At 33.3% G+C, this 3,714-nt stretch overlaps 1 long non-coding RNA gene across 3 annotated transcripts; it reads left to right on the top strand.

The window, feature by feature from the left end:
- The first annotated feature begins 828 nt into the window (after positions 1–828).
- On the top strand, positions 829–3,714 carry LOC146937240 (uncharacterized). Of its 3 annotated transcripts, none has more exons than XR_015033257.1 (4): positions 830–1,207; positions 2,472–2,549; positions 2,771–3,264; positions 3,365–3,714. It is a non-coding gene; the product is annotated as an uncharacterized LOC146937240 (long non-coding RNA). The 3 variants fall into 3 exon arrangements; XR_015033256.1 differs by having other exon boundaries at positions 836–1,207; positions 2,930–3,264; XR_015033255.1 differs by having other exon boundaries at positions 829–1,207; positions 2,472–3,264.

Genomic DNA, 3,714 nt, shown 5'->3' with positions numbered 1-3,714 from the left:
TCTTGTAAAATGTTGTGTTGGACATCTGTATGAAATTGGTTATAGTGGTATTCTAAGAAGTATTAAAAATGTCATTAGATTTTATATATTTTTTTCCGAATAAATCCACTTCTATTCTGTTGTCAAGAGTCACAATCTGTTTGTTTTTCTATGCAAATGACGAAGCTTAAAATTGTTTGATGATGTGAATAATGATGTTGATTAAAATTTGCAGTGTGAATGACGATGTATTTTCATGATGCCGATGTTTTCTATGATGATGATGTTATATTATAATAATGATGAGAATGACGATGACAGTGTTGACAGTTAATTTACGACAATGATGAGAATGATGATGTTATTTATGATGATGATGTGAGTGGTGATGATTTGTGTGCTTAGATTAGAGTCGTGCATTTTAGGGGGAGTCTTGCATTCATATGTGGAATATGTGACTATGTGTATATGTGTAATACTTGTTGAATTTAATTCATTGCATTCATATAGAGTCTAGAGCATAAGTCTTGCATATGTGGGAGAAAAGTCCAGTAACATACTTCTGGCAATTATGTGGGAGAAAAGTCCAGTAACATATCTCTGGCAACTATGTTGAGAAAAGTCCAGTAGCATATCTCTGGCAACAATGTTGAGAAAAGTCCAGTAATATAACTCTGGCAAAACGATGAGTAGGTGTCACTACTAAAAAAACTATGTTTTCAGACGGAATTTTCGGACGGATAAGTATTCGTCTTAATTTTTCGGACAGATTTGGGACAGATTTTAAGGAGCGAAATTTTTGTCCCAAATCCGTGCCAAAATCGTTTGAATATTTTAAGACATGTTAAAACAAAATACTTTCCCACAGATTTCGCACGAATTTCATTAAAAAAACAAATCCGTCCCAAAACCGTGTGAAATATTGAGACAGATTTGGGACGGCCTTTGAGGGTTTTTATTTTATTTTCAATTGAGAAATTGTTTTCATATCCAGCTATGTTATAAAATTTTCCCTTGTGCATGTGCTGCTCTCTCTCCAGTCTCCTTCGTAACCCTAAAATCAACATCATAATCAATTTCAAGGTTTTTTTTCTTCCCAAAACCAGTTTCACATCTCTTCAATCTGCGGTTACTTCCAATGCTTTTCCATCAATTTCTCAATCGCTTCGCCTCACCATGTTCGCAGAGATCTGCTTCTTCTCAGACAGCTCCCCCACAAACCCCAACGGTATGAACAATTTCTTCCATTACTCACTCCATCTATTATGATATGTGTTCTCTTCAACAAATCAACCAACCATGTTCCCACAAACTTGTACTTGATTATTGGTGCAATTTCAGGGTTTATTTTATTTCTTATTAGGGTTTTTAGTGTGCTCTGGAACCTGGATTCATTTTTGCTGTTTAAACATGTTGTGGGTTTTGCGGGTTTTTCCTGTTCCAATTGGGGTGTAGGTTGTGGTTTGTGTTTTATTGTATTCGCACGTAGTTGGGTTTGAACTATTTGGGTGTGAACTATTTGTATTCGGTTTTCATCGCTTCCGTCACAACTTGTGTGGAGTTGATTAAAAAAATTGTTAAAAAAAAAAAGATTAGTGATTTGGGGAATCTTGATAAATGTTGTTAAGTTTGTTAGTGAACTATATTTTTTTAATTTGAATTTGCTTCTGCTATTGTAGTCTGTGCTAACCTCCGTTGCACCGACACGACACCAAATAGCAATAGGAAATTAGAATAGTGGAGTCAATACAAAACATATATCACAAGCCAGCATAACTTTCATAGCTGTCAATGTTTAATGGAATTTGATCTTCATTTTCTTACAAGATTCTACACTTTTTTGGTTATGTTACCATTTAGAGGTAATCAAAAGATAGAGCATGATGAACTACTGTATTTGAAGTTTACAGTTTTGTATTTTTAGTGACACCTGCTGGTTGTTTCAAGCATGCCCAAACATGCAGATTTCTGGTTTGCTTTTATAAGATAATAGAATTAACTTAACCTTGTTTGCCTAAAGTGACATACACTTATACATCATCATTAGTGTGGACACCACAAACAACACTTACTGGTAGAAACACTAGACCATGCAAGAAGCCAATGATAACCAAGGAGAGATACGTTTGAAAGTAATACACCTGCAAAGACCATAAAGCTAGTAAGCTACTTTAACTTTTTTCTGTTGTGTAGACAAACAAGCTAGTATCACAAACCACAAAAAATGTTGAGAAGCAAAGGACCAGAACTCCAACTAATTTAGTAAGTGTGATTCCACTGCCAGACCAAGTAAAAAGAAAACGGTCAACAAATCAATAGTGTAGACACACACCAATAGTAAGACCCCCACACAAGATAATAGAATTACCTTAACATTGTTTCAAAACAATGACTAGATACAATCTTGTTGATATTTATAAAACAGTGACACACACACACCTGCAATTTAAATATGAAGCTTACTTCTTTGTTTTTTTTTTTTTTATCTTCAGGATGTCTGCTACGTAGATGTTAGCATTGAGCCACCCCTTCTATCTAGAAAGATAATTTTTTATATTACCTAATTTAAGGTGTGTAGTTTTCTTTCAATTTTAGATATTGTTGGTACTTTTAACTTATGCGGTTATATCTATAATTAGAGTGATTAAGTTATTGCTGATTAAGCCTTTTTAAGAACATTTTTTCACTTTTTTTTATTTGTGTTGTTTTCAACTGCTAGGTTAGTATCTGACTTGAACTCTGTGGTTTGTTTGGTTGAGGCTTGATAGTAATATCCTTATTAATTTTTCAGATTGATCCTGCAATTGATTTACTTTTCCGATTTTAAAATAGCTACTTGAACTTAATTAGTGACAAGACAAGTTATACCTTATTGAGAAGATTTCTCAGTTTTGCACTAATTATTTTGAGACAAGTTTGCAACCCACTAATACTAGCATTGGAAGAACAGGGGGTGATGATGATTTGGCACAATCTTTGTTTCCCATTTTTAATTTGCTTGGTAGATTTGCTGATGAATGCAAAGTCGTTTTTTGGAGGATAAGGAATTTACTGCTGCCATGAATCATATATTAATCAACTGTGATGAGATTCAACCTTATATTGAGCAAGTACTTTCTAAAATAAAAACTTCTTCATTTCCTAATTGTGATAATTATAATTGAATTAAATTATGTAACAATAGGATCTTTGTTTGAGACACTACGCATAACTCATCCTAATATGAGCAACGAACATGCTGATAAATGCATTGAAGAAAACATTGTAGCATGGTTAAAAGATTATGTAAGTATATTTTGAAAACTTTTCAGGATGTTGATTACATACATATTATTTTTTACGCCTTCTTTTAGTAACACACTTATTGTTGGATGATTTTGAATAGGTTGACACTCTACTGTGAATTGTGAAGTGTGTTAAAGGTACGGGCTATGGTGAATATGAAAATGACTTTTATGGTCAACTTGAAGAAATAGTTCAAATTGATTATCCTGGAATACCTGTGACAATGATGATGAGGAGGAGGATGAGGAAGAAGAAGAAGAAGAAGAAGAAGAGATAATGGATGGTGTTTGGTGAGGGAGACAAGGATGAACGGTTAAGGGATCAAAGCGACAATAAAGAAAGAATTTGTGTATTTTAATATTTCTAATGATTTTTTTATCTTATGTTTTACTATGTTCAGCCTTGATATGTACATTATGTCATTTGCTTAATTGAAGTTTGATATATACA

The sequence above is a fragment of the Medicago sativa genome, chromosome 3, assembly GCF_051527215.1.
Source record: "Medicago sativa cultivar Bolivia chromosome 3, Bolivia_mono, whole genome shotgun sequence".
Taxonomy (NCBI): domain Eukaryota; kingdom Viridiplantae; phylum Streptophyta; class Magnoliopsida; order Fabales; family Fabaceae; genus Medicago; species Medicago sativa.
The sequence above is the reverse complement of the archived record's forward strand: the minus strand, read 5'-3'. Positions and strand labels throughout refer to the sequence as shown.